The sequence below is a fragment of the Panthera leo genome, chromosome F2, assembly GCF_018350215.1.
Source record: "Panthera leo isolate Ple1 chromosome F2, P.leo_Ple1_pat1.1, whole genome shotgun sequence".
Classification (NCBI taxonomy): domain Eukaryota; kingdom Metazoa; phylum Chordata; class Mammalia; order Carnivora; family Felidae; genus Panthera; species Panthera leo.
Window position 1 is genome coordinate 55,452,256 of NC_056695.1, and position 15,765 is coordinate 55,468,020.

General features: G+C 34.4%; 1 pseudogene; it reads left to right on the forward strand.

The window, feature by feature from the left end:
• The first annotated feature begins 2,088 nt into the window (after positions 1–2,088).
• On the forward strand, positions 2,089–2,503 carry LOC122210602 (annotated as a pseudogene).
• Positions 2,504–15,765: the final 13,262 nt, after the last annotated feature.

Sequence of the window (15,765 nt, forward strand, 5' to 3'; positions counted from 1 at the left end):
AAAGCATTACTACATATTAGAAGCTATTACACACCAGAATAAATATATTAGAAACAATCTTTGCAGTTCATGGTTATTTCTGAAACATTTATTTACAGGCTGATTTAAGAAGACTTCACTGAAAAATTATTGAGTATTTTCTATGTGCTAGATTCTGTGCTGTTAGAAAAAAAGCCATAATCTCTACCAATGTACTTTTGCCTACATGCATACCATACATTAACTTACGTTAGTTTATGGATACATGTATACTTACACACACATGTGCACACACATACTTTATTTTTTTTTAATGTACCTGAAGTCAAATATACTTCTTACACGCAGTGAAATATCTGAAGGCCGAGTGAGTTAGACTTTGGCAGATTTAAAGTGGTAACACAACCATATGCAAGACTGCTTTATATAACAAAAAACATTATACCATTTGTTCCCTGAATTCCTCTTAATTTAACCTACCATTGGTTCCTCTGACATGCCCATTTTGGATTATAGTACTGAGAGTGTTATCTCCTATTAAACTTTCCTACATGTTTCTTTGACAACATTGCTCTAATATTCTTATGTAGAACTCATGTTTTTCTTTACTTGACACTTCTTCATTTCCTATGGCTGAAAGTCACAGTGGCATGTCCTTCACATACCATAAGAATAAGATATGTTACTTAGATTTGTGGCTGTAAATCATAATTATTTTTCCAGATCATACAGCTAAGCTCATGTCAATCAAGTAGACAACTTAGCTTCTTGGCCACAGCATTAGGCTCAGGATTGGCCATACCAACCAAATACGTCCACTGAGAAAATTTCAATGTGTTTGATGTATAGTCACTGATAAAGATATGATATTTTAGGCTGCTGATTCATTAAGCCATTGGAATGCTTCTTGGTGTTGCAAACGGGGGTAATTTTCCCCAGGTATTGAGAATCTCTTAGAGAATAAAGTCAACAAACAGGCAAACAAATCTACAGAAAAGATAAAGAACTGATACCTTCTTATGAACTACTGTATCCAAGCATGAAGCTAGTTCTGTTATATGGTCCAATAAAGCCACACTCCCTTTTATTCTTAAGACAGTTTGAGTTCAGTTTCAATGCCTTACAATGGGAAAATGATTCCTAAAGAATAAATTTACATCAAGAGAATACTTCAGGACTAGGAAATAGGCTAATCTTTTTAAGAGGTTACCAAAAACAAAGCAGACAATGATAATATTTAGAACATTACTTCTATGATATTTATAGGACATCATGATCAAAATGTATTCACGTGATCATAATATTCAATAATGTGATAATTTACAAGAGTGAGGTAAGTTTGAGCAGAGAGAGTCCTTTGGTGTAAATAACATTTACAAACCTTGTAAAATGTAAATCAGATTATACTGTTTCTCTTCTCAAAATACTCTACTGTAAAGTAAAGCTGAAGACTTTCTAGGCTTCAATCCATCCTTCTTATCTGCTTTATTAGGTCCCTGAATAATCTGCACCTGCCCTCTTTCTTATTCTGCTCCAGACACACTGGCCTCCTTACTATTTCTGTTACTCATCAGAAACAAAAACAAACAAGCAAAATAACCCCCATGCCTAGAGTTTTTATCCTCACTCGTCTCCTCTTTCTAGAATGCTCTTCTTATAGCTATTGACATGACTGACTTCTTAATTATATTTGAGAATTTTACTAAAATGGTAATTTTTAAAGCCTTTCTTGACCATTCAAATTAAATATCATATGTTCACATTTTCTAACTTTCCCTGGTTTATCCCCCAGCACTTATCACTATATAATACTTTATTTAAATTAACATGCATATTGTGGGATGCCTGGGTGGCTTACTCAGTTGAGCATCTGACTTCAGTTCAGGTCATGATCTCACACTCCGTGAGTTCAAACCCTGCATCGGGCTCTGTGCTGACAGCTCAGAGCCTGGAGCCCGCTTCAGATTCTGTGCCTCCCCCTCTCTCTGCCCCTCCCTTGATCATGCTCTGTCTCTCTCTGTTTCAAAAATAAATAAAAACATTAAAAAAAGTAATATGCATATTGTTTATTGTCTGTCTTTGTGCAGAAGTATATATTATAAGGGTTGGATGGCTGGTGTCAACAAGGGCAAGTTTGTGAAACCTGGGATGGTGGTGATGGTCCCAGCAAAGAGCTACTTCCAAGGCAAAGCAGTCCTTGTGAGGAACATTCGTGATTGCCACCTCAAGCTACCTCTATAGCCATGCTCTTGTGTCTGGAATTGACTGCTATCCCTAAAAAGTGACAGCTACCATAGGCAGGAAGAGGTCAAAGATTGAATCTTTTGTGGAAGTTTATAACTACAATCACCTCATGCCCACAAGGCACCCTGTGGATATCCTCTTGGACAAAACTGTCAGCAATAAGGATGTGTTCAGAAACTCTGCTCTTAAATGTAAAGCCTGATGAGGGGCCAAGGTCAAGTTCAAGGAGATATACAAGACCTGCAAGAACAAATGGTTCTTCCAGAAGCTGCAGTTGTAGCTCTGTTTTGTTTCAGTCATTACAAAATAAAGGAAAAAAAAATGTTTAAAGTGTCTATTACATAACTGCTGTTATGTAGACTAACTTTTTTCTTTCCTTGTTTTTTAAATAAGTGTATCCTCAGTGCTTGATTTAGTGGTTTAGTAAAATAAGTGTTCAACAAACGTTTGTGAAATAGTGAATGAAAATGAGATTTGAAATCAGAATTCAGCATTCAATACCTGTTATACCACTTATGGAATGGTGATATTGGAAAACTAATTTGTCTCTGTGACTTTAGAACTTGGTAATTTGCATAAAAGTAGCATTACTGTCTTTCTTACAACTTTATTGAGATATTTATTGAGATATAGTATATATAGTCATTTGCACATATTTCAAGTGTATATGTATTTTTAAAGTTTATTTATTTTGAGACAGAGAGAAAGTGCAAGCGGGGAAGGGGCAGAGAGAGGGAGAGACAGAATCCTAATCGGGCTCTGCACTGCCAGCACAGAGCCCCATGCAAGGCTCGAACTCACAAACTGTGAGATCATGACCTGAGCCAAGATCAAGAATTCGAGGCTTAACCAACAGACCCACCCTGGTGCCCCTCAAGTGTATATTTTGATAAATTTCTAATGCAATCCTTCCTTCCTCTCCCTACTAGTCCCTTGGCAACCACTAATCTTCTTGTATTTGAGTTTTCATATTCTAGGATTTTATAACAATGTAATAATACATCAAGCATAAATTTTTCTTTCTTCTTCTAATTTCAGAAGAAAACACCAAGAAGTTTCCCAAAATGATGTATCATTTTACATTTCTACCAGCAGTAAATGAGCATTCTACATTCTAAGAGAGTTGGTATGGCTAGTCTTTTTAAAAATTTTTTTTAAAGTTTATTTATTTTGAAAGAGAGAGAGAGAGACAGAGAGAGAGCAAGCGGGGTAGGGGCAGAGAGAAAGAGAGAGAATCCCAAGCAGGCTCTGCACTGTCAGCACAGAGCCCGATGCGGGGCTTGAACTCATGGACCATGAGATCATGACCTGAGCTTAAGTCGGACGCTCAACCAACTGAGCCACCCAGGTGCCCTGGTATGGCTAGTCTTTTAATTTTAGGCATTTTAACTGATGTATAGTGGTATCAAATTGTCATTTAGATTTGCATGTCCTAATGACTAATGATGTTGAACATTTTTTTGTGTGTTTGTCAACCATGTATTTCCTTCAGTTAAGTGTGTGTTCAAAGCTTTTGCTAATTAAAAACAAAATAATTGTTTTATAATTATTTTTATTTTTTAGTGTTTTGTTTATCTATTTTGAGAGAGAGAGAGAGAGAGAGAGAGAGAGAGAGAGACAGCATAAGACAGAGAGGAGAGAGAGAATCCCAAGTCGGCTCCACATTGCTAGTGTGGAGCCCGACATGGGGCTTGATCTCATGAACCATGAGATTACGATGCAAGCTGAAATCAAGAATCCGATGCTCAACCAACTGAGCCACCCAGGTGTTCATATAATTACTTTTAAAATTTGTTTTATAATTGCTGTATTTGAGAGTTATTTACATATTCTGGAAATAAGTCCTTTACTAGATATATGTTTTGCAAAGATTTCCTCTTAGTCTGTGGCTTTTAATAGTTTTAATCTTGTGATAAAATTCAATTTATCAACTTGTTGATTTATAATAATGATATTCGTATTGAAGGTAAGGTATTTTAATTCAAGGTCAAATTTAGAAAGTCAATGTAGAAGGTTGATAGGTGTAGGTTTATATTTAAGTCAGTGATATCCATTTTGAGTTACTTCTTAAAAACAGTAAGTGGTATTGATATAGATATAGATAGATATTTCTGTAGTGTTATTATTGGCATGTGGATATCTAGCACCACATGCTTAAAAATCTCCATAGGGTTGCTTTTGCATCCATGTCAAAAATAAGCCTCCATGTATGTATGGGTATATTTCAGGACTCTATTCTGACCCATTTGAGTTGAGTATTTGTCTACCTCAACATAATCAAGTTAATGCCATCCTGTCTTGACAATTACTTCTTTACAATAAGTCTTGACATCAGGTGGTGTTACTACTAGAATATTCTTCTTTTAAAAAAATTGCTTTGCTTATTCTAGATTCTTTGCATTTCTCTATACATTGTAGACTGTAGAATTCTTCCTATACAATTGCTTAGATCAAGTTTATCTTATGATCAAATCAAGACTTTAGTAGCTTAGCTTGTATCATTTATTCATTGATCCACTCAGACTACACATTAAGTACCTACTATGTGGAAGGCACTGTATTGTATGATAGTGTTTATGAGCAAACAAAGGTATATCTCTTTACAGTACAGTAGGGCATGTATAATTAAAAAAATCAAACAAGTTTATAGGGAGTAAACATAGGAATGATAGAAAACTTATAATTTCCAATAATATTTAAAGGAAGTGATAAGATTTTTTTTTTGAGGAGGTGATATTTGAGTTGAACTATTAACTCTGATAATAATACCACCACTATTTCTAGGGGGAAAATGTTAAGAATTTCATATGAGTTCATAACAAACCTTTTGGAATGTATTACTTGTTGCATCTGTAAAAATAAATAAAGAAAACCTCACTTAAAATGGAGTTGGGACCTGAGGGGGAGCTCTGATACATTTCTACTTGCCTTAAGAAGCATACCTCACATTACTCAATGGGAAGATTACTCTGCATTTCCCAGCAGCAGGAAGAGAGAATTTCTCTTTGCCCAGGCAACAGTTCAGTCAATGAGAACTCTGTGAAACAGCCTCTTCCAGTTTCTTCCTTTCCCCTATAAGAGCGAGCTCCTCTCCTCTGTTTTGGGGATTTGTCTATGGTTCATCATAGTCTCCATATCCAAATTGCAAATCCCCTGCTATTCCAAAGTGAATTCACTTTGCTGGTAAAATAACTGGCTGTTTTGTTTTTTAAGATCAACAAATCAATATTGCAAAGTGGTATATTGTTAGGATTAGTATATTTTTTGAAATATCTTACTCATTTTATAAGGTGACTTGAGGACTTTAGTAATAGTCCCTGTGTCTTGTCTATTGCACAATTTAATTCTGCTATGTTAATTAGGATAAAAAATAATTTACCCTGTTGTTTCCTGGTCAAGTATACACAAGTCATTTTAAATCAATTCACTCTTAGCCATACATTTAAAAAGATACAAAATGTAATGTGGCTCATGATTATTTGTCATGTTATCTTTGTCATATAAACTTAGGAAAAAATTAAATAATTAGACATGTGAGAAAGTTAATGAAGGTTAATAATTTAAATTTTCATCAAAGTTAAAATTACTAGTTTGTACTGTTTCTGTAAACAAGGGGTCAAAATGAAAATATAGGGTGATTGCTAATTGTAGAAGTAAATACTTAAGGTATTCATCAGAGTTAAAGAGCTGCTATTATCATTGCCATTCAAATAATAATGATAATACAATACTACATATAAATTTAAATCATTTTAAAAAGTGCTTTTTGTGTGACAAAACATTAAGAGCACTGTGAATTGGACTATGGACTGCTGCACTGTAGGCAGAGCAGCCCAGAAAGGAGATGGTTAACAAAAGAAAAGGTGCCTAGTCAACCCTGAGGTTATTTCCGCTATCTATCTCATCCCCTAGGCTAGCTAAGATAAACAGAGGTGCTGCCTCATGTCTGCTGTAAACAACCTTCCTCCCAACTGCCTGGTGCCAGGATTTTGTTTTGTGTTAACCCAAACCCCTAACGAAGAATATCTTCAAGACCCCCTTTCCCTCACGTCCACAAGTTAATGTTCACAGATTCATTGTCCCTTTGTGCACGTCCATCTCCATGTTTGTAAGCCTTCTGATCCTAATAAAAATAGGGCAAGGACGCTTATTTGGGGCTCTTGTCATTTCTTGGACATTAGCCATCTCTCGTCTTTCATCCTGAATCCTGCTCTCTTGCTAAACAACAGAAAAATTTAGACCTAGAGTCTACGACAAAGTATGATGTTTTTTTTACTTATTTTACAATCAATTTTTGCCTTCTCTTCACTCTTCTGACCCCAGGAAGTTGATCTTAATGGATTGAATCTCTGGGGTACGTTTCCCTCTAGCTTCTGGTTGAATTAGCAAAGGGATTCAATAGCAGAAAATTGGATGATGGAGGTGGGAAAATATAGGGATGTTTCTTCACTTTGAGCTTTGGTGATGGACTTGCTGTGATTCCCCCTTTCAGGGTTCCAGCTACCCTTGGATCCAGAGACACCATTTTTATACTTTTATACTTTTTTATACTTTTATACTTTTGGGCCTAGAGAAGTTAATGGCTTCTGGTTGTAGCTTATCTTGGTCTTCTAAATATCTTTGGTTTGTTCCTTTAACCCTTTCCACACTCTGTAAATAATATCTTCTTTAAATTATCTTTATAATTCCAGATTAATATGTTTTTATGACTCTGGTAGGCCCTAACTAATATAATAGTAATTAAAAATATACTAAGTTAACTTATATAATAATAGCATATCTAGAAAAAAGCTTAATAGCATTGCATATAATAAAATTGATACTACCAAGTTGAAATGAACAGTTTTTATTTTTATAATGCGTTAGATGTGGAAGCCAGTTTCATTCATTCTATAAATATAAAGTATATGCCTATGGTGTTCTAGTCTCTGAAGATACCTAGATGAATAAAATACGATCTCTTTACTCACAAGAGAACAGAGTATTGTGAAGTTTCCCTCCAGACTGTTATATACTTGAGACAAGCAAATTCAGGAATAGAAAAACATTTTTACCGTCATTGTAGTGTGAGCAACATAATCTACCCAAGTATGATAGCAAATCATAATAAATTTCCTAGAGGAGCTGAAATAATTCTAATTTAATATTCTGAGGACATGTCTGGATTTGGCTCATGTGTCTGTATTCCTAAGTAAGCTAGGCTTCTAATTTTAATTTTAATCTTTGTCTAGGGGAGATATATCATTGAAAAATGACATGTAGATTTAAATAATAAGAGACTTAAAGTAATGTTGTTTATGTGAAGCTCCACCCTCCAATTTTTATTTGTATGCGACCTTGAAAAGATTGTCAAAACCAAGTCACATAAAAATAGATGGGATATTATGAGACATTAAAATGATATTACCAAATAATATTTAATCATATAGGAAGACTTCATCTCACTCATTTTTAATAGGAGGGCCAAAGAATTAGTACTCACTAAGGATTTTGATGACTCACATGTATAGAGTCTTTGATGTTGAGCAATCTATGCTTATTTTTGTACATGAACTCCTTTTTTCTGATAGCTTTAATTATCAGTTAGTAAGGTGGGCACACAAACCTAAAAATTAGAATTTAATTTCACCATTCCTTTGATATAAAATTGTTTTAAATGTTTCAAAACATTGAAATACATACATTTCATACATTCCTACAAAGGATGGATCAATAGGTTAACTAATAGCAAGCAATACTTACTTCTATACCTCAGCCCAACACAAACCAAGATATGCTACACAAGAGGAAAATATGTGGACCTTCAAACAAAATTTTAAAAAGAGAAGCCATGGAGAGTGAAGGAATGTTTGTTAAATGAGAACTTTCCAGTTCAGACTGAAGAAGGGCTGGATTCTTTAGTGGGGGATAGTTGATGCAAAAGTTTTTGCCTCCTTACTGACATACTTAACAAGGACAAATAGCAGCACCAGTCCTGGAACAGATGTGCCAACACAGCAGTTCCAGGATGGGATGAGAAGCAGGTGAAACCATGCAGGCAGATCTCCCACTACTGAGTGCTCCTTGCTAACCCCTCTCTTCACTATACTCTGAGGGCTGCACAATGACAATTTTAGGAGTGTCAGTGCCCATATTAGTAGTAGGAACAAGTCAGGCACATCTGCTGAGAAAGTATCAAATAGTCGTGAGGGAAAAGGGACAAGGTGGCTTTTGCCTTGTCATGTCCCAAATGTTTTCTACCCTTGGGCTTTCTGTATTCTCGTGCTTTCTACCACAGCAACCTAGCCACAAAAAAGCCACAAGAATGGTGGAACTCAATTCTGATTTTTGGATTTCTGTTTGCCCACCTCACCAGCTGATAATTAAAGCTATCAGAAAAAAGGGAGTTCATGTACAAAAATAAGCACAGATTGCTCAACATCAAAGACTCTAACACATGTGAGTCACCAAAATCCTTGGCAATAACTTGTACTTTGGCCTTTCTATCAAAAATGAGTGAGATGAAAGCTTCAAAAAATTAAATGTTAGAATCTATCTTAGATTTCTAAAGTTATTTTCTATAATAACTTTTGTTATCTTCATATTTATTTTCTGTATAAAGTTTCAACAGCATTAAAAAATATTTATCACAAAATATTTATCTTAATGCCCCTATATACAAAAATACTTAAAAGTGCTAAAATATGTGCATCCTATTTGCTTACATTACTTTTACATGATTAGGGAAAGATGAACAAAGCAAGAACGTTAGCTGAGCTAACACGAAACATTCTTCCATAATTTCTCAAAATGTACCAACATGATTAGTTCTAATCCTACGTTTTTGAGTGATAATAAACTTCAGGGACTCAGAGCATTATTTTTATACATTTAATCCTTCATTAATAAGTTTTCTAGCAGTACCTGCCCCACTAGCCTGTGAAGTGCTTGTTTTGCATTTCTTTTTGCTGGAGAGTCTCCTTCTCAGCAGTATTTCAGAACTGACAGTTTTGCTTGTGGTGATAAGAGCTTGAAGCCTCAGTGGCATGCTGAGTACTCCAGGGTTTCCAAAAAAAACAAAACAAAACAAAAAACAAAAAACAAACAAAAAACCAAACCAAGACCCCACACCTCTAAAATCAGAAGAACAGCAAGACTCTGACAAAAAGTAAGTACCGCAGTGAGGTAAAAAAGAAAAAAGCAGCTAAATTAATCATAATCTATTCTTACCTTTGTTAACGACTCAGGTTCAGCTGTTTTGCATTACAGTCAGCCCTTCCATTAATTTCTGGGTTTTCTTTAATGCTGGGTGACAACCTGTAAGGAGAAAGTTGTTTATTAATGAGGCCTAAATATGTGTAAAACTTTTCTAAAACTGTTTCTAAAGCAGGTTTCTAAATGCCTTGCAATATGCCTAACCAATATGTTTAGGAACAGTTAAATTAGGATGGCAAAAACTAATGAAGGATTAAATGGGCCAGCCATTATCTGCCCCAGCAGCTTGTAGATACAAGTAATCATGAAGAACTTTTTTTTTTTTTTTTTGAAAAAAAGGACTTTTTTTTTTTTTTTTTTTTTTTTTTTTTTTAATGTGAGATTTTCTGGAGAACCAGGAGAGGAAATTTTTTTTTTTTCCTCCCACAATGATTAAGTACAATCTAGTTTTCTCAAGCCTCCTGACCTGTGTTTAGAGATAGGGTTTCATAATAGGATTAACCAGGATGTCACAGCCTCTTTCCTATAACCTCAGATATAAGAACTACAGTCTCTCAAAATAATCCTATAAATATTTCTGGGGCATCTTACATGTACTCATGAGCATGGCTTCTCCTGTCAGTCACTGATTACCAGTCCAAAAGGCATGAGTCAAGGACAACCTTATCCAACCAATCTCACCTGCTGAACTACAAGCTTCTGAGGTTCTGAGATGCCAAAGCTATTTTCTTTTTCTTTCTTTCTTTCTTTCTTTCTTTCTTTCTTTCTTTCTTTCTTTCTTTCTTTCTTTTTCTCTATCAGATTAAGATCATTATTATTTTCCCTTTGGCTATTTAAAAAAAGGATGATATGTGCCTATCTATACCTTATTTGTAAAATACATCTCTATACGTTCTGTTCTTTATTTTTTTCTTCTATGGTCCTAGAAATTTCTGCAGAATTTCAGGAATTTCTGTATCTAATATATGTAAAGGGGATTATGCATTTACAAGTTAAGAAACATTAGCAGCAAATATTACCCACAATTAAGAATACCAGAAAAGCTTACAAAATTATAAAGGTTTAAAAATTATTTATGCATAAATTCAGATTTGAAATTTTTTGTTCCTCTTGATGTCACTGTTGATAACTATGTAGTCATAGATCAAACTCAGAGCTCTGCATTAAGTCTCTTCATTGTTGATGTACTTAGTTCTATTTCTTCCTTCTACAAATACATTTCATAAAGGCCTCAAGCATGAGTCCAGTGGAGTAGAACAAGCTACTGTCTGGACAACAAACATCATAATTAACTCAGCATCTTCTCTCCCCTGTCAAAGTGTTTTCAGATTCACAACATAACTGGATTTCAGTAAACTTCTTAGCCCTGATATAAATCATATTTGGTGACTTGTACCTTTAGTTTGCCAGGCATATCCAGACCTCACTATCTGCTTACACCTGAACTGTAAATGTGCTATACTAAACAATTTTACCTTTAATTTCAAAGATCAATCAGGTTGGCATATCCCTCTAGAAAATGGTGACTAAATGTGAAACTGGCAGCTTTCACAGATTATCTGATCTTCCATTCCAACTAAATGTTCTTAAAATATGCAATGCAAAAGAGAAGAAATCATGAAAGAATTTATTGGCTTACTCACATTGGACTCATTATTACATTTTTGAGATACTAGGGAAATGTGTACAAGATATTTTAATCAATAACCAGAGCCATCAACTCTCATGGGATGTGGTTTTCATACTCTGAATAAATATCATTGTGTAGTGCTCAATCATATCCCTTTTCTGTATTCACTAGGACCATTATACAGATCAAATTGATCTAAAATGAAAGGCAAGGTCATATTTCAAGAGAAAAGCAGTCACAAAATGGCAATGTAAGATGTTTGGGTGTATGTGGACAGGTTCTTATTTCAGGATATATGGATTTACATAATAATTGCTTTTGTCCTTTTAGTACCATCTACTGGAGCCAGACTTCTGTGGTGAGCTCTCTTATTGTATCACTTTCCTGTACCAGGTTAGCTAAAGAGGTAAACGAAGGATAACTATCTCAAGTCCTTTATATAAAGCATAATGATATCATATACAGTAATTTTCTTAACCTTCCTATATGTTTTAGTATATGTGCTGCCGAAGCGAGCACAATTAACCTTCCTATATGTTTTAATGAAATGATTGAAACAGTGTGCAGAAGACTGACACTCAATTTCTTAAAGATTCCATAATTCAATAAATTTCCTTACAGCTACTGGCAACACTGACATATGAGTTTTAGAAACAATAAATTACTTGTCCTAAGCAGTATCCTGAATGAGTCATTTTGAAAATCTGACTTAGAGAACAAAAGTTACAGCCTTATGACAATGACCCATAGCAATTTGCACAGACACCAGTCAGCTGAAAATCAAGATTAGATTAATTTATTCAGTTGCTTAATGAGCTTTGTAACAGAATCCTGTATTAGATTTTTTCTAATGGTGAAGATACATAATAACCCAGATAGATTATCTTCTGTTCCTGCACTATAGTTCACTAATTCATAAATGTAGAACCATCTTTAAGGCATGCACACTTTTATCACTGAATGAAAAACAGTAACTGAGTAATCAAGTTGATCACACAAGTACTGGAATTTCACACCAAAAAAAAAAAAAAAACCCAGAAAAATTTATAAACAGAACCATTTAACTAAAACTTAAGAAACATCAGTAACACATGTTTATCTGTAATCAAGTACTCAAAATGTTTAAACTGTCACAATGACAATAGAAATACTATATGCATGCATTTTGTTTGAAAAGCACAGTGGTGTTTTTCTCCTGGACTTAGGGGTGGGGAGATATATTTTCAAACCCATGACAGGCAACAGTCAGTCTATAAGAGCATTCTAAATTTCTCCTGAGGCAGTCCACGCTACTATAGAAAGAAGCATGGAGACTATCACCCCAGTTTCCATTTCTTAATCAATGGTAATTTGTTTCTGTTGTCTTTTCTGAATCTAGTATTGCTTAATATTTGATACTATTTGGACAATTCTAAGACCTCCTTTTGGCTTGTCCAGTTAAAATCTAGAAGAGGCTGTACTTACCCAACATTTACATGTAAGCTGGTATTAGTAAGACCACCCACACATACATCACATCTATTCCACTCTTACAGTCAATTAAAGGTGATACCAAAACTGAATATCTCTACATTGTTATTTTTCTATCTGTAAATTTCCCAAGGCAGTTCAGGATGCTGTTGTCACTGACATTTCTACGGTTTCTGTGGAGCTATTCCATTTCACAGCCAGTGAGACTAGTTCAAGTTTCCTTTCTTTACACAGAATTTTCTCTCTCCAATATGCACTAAAAAGGTATGACTATTACTTTATGGGTCATTGATAACACCAAACAATACAGAATGCTGTGGACTAATATTCATAATAAACATTCCTTTTCATCCTTCAGTGTCCAGAGATAAATTAACTGCCTTAAGTCAACTGATCTAGAACTAAGGGAGGTAGGAATTCCTTAGGCATTTTTAACAAAAGATTTTTCAGCAAAATGGCTGACCTCTTTTATACCACAGCCCCTGCTTTCTGGAATTATCTGTCCATCACATTTGTCTCAGTGATTCATTTAAGAACCAACAGTTAAAGGGGAGAACATCAGGATGAAGCACAATATTCTCCCACATCTCCAACACGGCTTTTGGTTTAGAATTTGCGTCTATTTTCATCTAAAACACCTGGAAAAAAGCCAGTTCCTTCATTACCTATGTTATGTCCTTTTCCTTCAAGAGGTTTCAGTTTCATGAGGGAAGTTTTAAGAGGTAATCAAGTAATTTTATCAGCTGATTGCCTCCTCATTTGGCTTTAGATTCACATTTCAGCAATTCTCTAAAGCAGAAATCCATGTCATTTGTATTCCATTTGCAAGATATACCGTTGGTAATTTGTTACAGAGCATTTTGCCCATAAAATGGTGGGTAAAACCAGGGGTTAAAAAAAAGCACCTGTTAAGGGACCACCTTTTCATGAGAATTTCACAACATCTCTCCATCACTATATTTTACAAAACCTAAAACCTCTAAGTGACAACACAGCTATGGTGGCAAGTTTGAGTTGGTCATCAATTGATACCAATAGGACATAATATCACATTTACTTAGTTTTATAGAAAGATAGAAGGCACAAGATACAGTAAGTATGACATCATTATCTCAATGTTAGGAGCTCAGATATCATCTATTTAAAAAAATTCCTTTATCTACACAAGATACTAAGACTGCCACAGACATTCATTGATCACCTTGACCCAGAAATTCCACATTCTCAATGTCCTGACAATCTTTTATATTATGTTACCTTATAGGGCAAATGTGTGCAAGTGAACACTCGGCTTCAATAAAGGTACAGTGCCCATTTCTATCCCCCTCACTTACACAGTGGAAGATCTTTAAGCTCTTTAGTTGTCAAGGGAACAGTAATGTGGGGAGACAGAACCTGAGTGCATTACAAGGCAGGTCTGTGTCAGCCCTATCATGATGTAAATCCTTCACTCTCCAGTTCCTTCTTTTGTTGTTATTATCATTTTTTCTCAATAGGTAATGGGAATTGAAATAGTAGCATATGACACAAAAGTGACTGTATAAATAAAGTTAAATGCTGAAATTGTGATAAAAGAGCTTTAGGGTAACCATTCATATGAGTATGTTATACATCTTGTTTAAAATTTTCATCAAATTTTAACACATCGTAAAATATGCTTAATATATTAAAGTAAATTCTCAATGAGCCACAGATCTTTTGACTTTAGTTTAAGAATCACTATTTGATAAGAAGCAATCTGCAGCAAATTCTACTCAATTTTTATCTCTATTGCTAACTCTATCTTTCTCTGTATAATTATGGGGAAGGGACTATACAGTAGAAAAATAATTAGCAGTCATTACTTACATTTCATTACATTAGAGATTATTTCTATTTCATCTTTCATGTTAATCAAATAATCAATAATCAACCACTTCTCATTTCTAGCTATACTGCTTGCATTATATCATTTTGTTTTTTATTATATTATCAGCAGAAGGACTGCTTTTCAATTCTATGGGTATGATTATAGCACCAACTGGATAAAATAAACACTATTTTATTGGAATTTAATTAATAACTAAAATTATAATACAATTTTTATGACTTTGAGATTAAGAAGGGAAAAAAAGTCCCTGTTAAAACTAGTTAGAAATGTTTTGACATAAGTTAGTAGAATCAGTGTGCTTAACTTTAAAAAATTTCTATTTTACATAATTATAATTCTGTTGATCATTCCAGAATAGCATAGAAATTTTGTTAAAATTAAAGTGATAATTGCATATTTTATATAGTTGTCAATTTCTTCCTGGAAAACAGTATTAGAAGTACAATTAAGTAAAATAATCTAGACAGCTTCCATTTTACTGAGATGTGGTGGGAGGAGGAAACTTAGATACAATTTAAGAAACTATGTTACTTTATATTATAATTGCAGTGAAGAGCAGATATTGGGTTCAGTGACTTAAAGAAATAGTCTAAGTGCAAGAGATAACAAACATACAATCAAAAAAGTACCTTTCAACTACACACACACACACACACACACACACACACACACACACACACACACACAAATTGATAAGATCAATTTGCCTGCTATGGACTGAATTGTGTCCTCCCCCAGGTACACATGTTGAAGCCTAACCCCACTGTGTGATGGTATTTAGAGATGGGACTTTTGGGATGTAAGTTTAAATGAGTTCATGACGGTTGGGCTTTTATGATGAGATTAGTACCTTTATAAAAAGAGATGTAAGAGCTTCTCATCATTATGAGAGGACACTCCCAGAAAACAGCAGTCTATAAAACAGGAAGAGAACTTTGACGACTAGAAACTGAACTTCTCAACACCTTGATCTTGGTCTTCCCAGCCTCCAGAACTGTGAGAAATGAATTTCTGTTGTTTAGATTACCTAGTTAATGGTATTTTGTTATGGCAACTTGAGCAGACTAAAATACTACCCAATTACCCTCTCTTGATAATAACAGCCTAGAATTATCTATCATGTGATCTAAGAAGGGGAGTTATTTTTTCACATGTAATAATCTAGTTGAAATATCATCACTGGGTTATTTTTAATCCAACTCTGTCCTCCAACAAAGTCTTTTTGGATATTTGTGTGTATTTTTGGTTTGGTTTTCAAAAATTTTTCCCCCTGAATCCTCTATTTATGTTGATACCACATTTTGTGAGCAAAATGGTATTACCAAATCATGGTTGAAGAAACAGACACACATAGTTTAAGGGATTCACTTATTTCTAA